This window comes from Austrofundulus limnaeus, unplaced genomic scaffold (assembly GCF_001266775.1).
Source record: "Austrofundulus limnaeus strain Quisiro unplaced genomic scaffold, Austrofundulus_limnaeus-1.0 Scaffold2439, whole genome shotgun sequence".
Classification (NCBI taxonomy): Eukaryota; Metazoa; Chordata; class Actinopteri; order Cyprinodontiformes; family Rivulidae; genus Austrofundulus; species Austrofundulus limnaeus.
Window position 1 is genome coordinate 1 of NW_013954841.1, and position 1,558 is coordinate 1,558.

Here is a 1,558-nt window from a genome sequence, read left to right on the forward strand (position 1 = left end):
GGCGGCGCCTCCATCGAAACCTGCAATCAAAATCAGATGAAGTCTGAATCAAAGTGGCACTTTGGTTCTGCAGTGAAAGCTCTGTGCCAAGACAAGCAACTTGTACTTGTGTTCAACATGTTTACATATAATCAGTGTCAGAGGCTGACAACCTTCAACTACTGGCCATAAACATTCTTCCCTTCGGAAGCAAACTATGCCATGATCTCCATAGAGACAAAAGACAGTCTGTCTACTGTACACTCAACTGTCCAACTGCTCATTAACGCAAATGTCGAATAAACCAATCACATGGTGGCAGAAACTCAATGCATTTAGGCACGTAAACATGGCCAGGACAATCTGTTGCAGTTCAAACCAGAATCAGAATGAGGAAGAAAGGTGATTTGAGTGCCTTTGAACGTGGCATGGTTGTTGGTGCCAGAAGGGCTGGTCTGAGTATTTCAGAAACTGCTTATCTACTGGGATTGTCACCCACAACCATCTCTAGGGTTTACATAGAATGGTATGAAAAACAGAAAATATCCAGTGAGCGGCAGTCCTGTGGGTGTAAATGTCTTGTTGATGCCAGAGGTCAGAGGAGAATGGGCAGACTGGTTCGAGCTGATAGAAAGACAACAGTGACTCAAATAACCACTGGTTATAACTGAGGTCTGCAGAAGAGCATCTCTGAACACACAACACATCAAATCTTGAGGCAGATGGACTACAGCAGCAGAATACCACACCAGGTGCCACTCCTGTCAGCTAAGAACAGGAAACTGAGGCTACAATTCACACAGACTCACCAAAACTGGACAACAGAAGATCGGAAAAACATTGCCTGCTCTGATGAGTCTGGATTTCTGCTGCAACATTTAGATGGTTGGGTCAGAATCTGGCATCAACAACATGAAAGCATGGATCATCCTGCCTTGTATCAACGGTTCAGGCTGGTGGTGGTGGTGCAGTGGTGTGGGGGATATTTTCCTGACACACACAATGGACTGAAAGGTCCATTAGTACCAACTGAGCATCGTGTCAACACCACAGCCTACCTGAGTATTGTTGCTGACCATGTCCATCCCTTTATGACCACAGTGTACCCATCTTCTGATGGCTACTTCCAGCAGGATAATGCACCATAACATAAAGCGCAAATCATCTCAGGCTGGTTTCTGGAACAAAACGTTGTGTTCACTGTACTCGAATGGCCTCCACAGTCACCAGATCTCAATCGAATAGAGCATCTTTGGGATGTGGTGGAATGGGAGATTCACATCTTGGATGTGCTGCCAACAAGTCTGTAGCAACTGCATGACACTATCATGTCAACATGGACCAGACTCTCTGAGGAATGTTTCTAGTACCTCGTTGAATCTATGCCACCAAGGATTAAGGCAGTTCTGAAGGCAATAGGGGGTCCAACACCGTACTAGCAAGGTTTACCTAATAAAGTGGCCAGTGAGTGTACAGCGGGTAAAATAAGTATTGAACACGTCACCATTTTTCTCAGTAAATATATTACTAGAGGTGCTAATGACATGAAATTTTCACCAGATGTTGGTAACAACCCAAG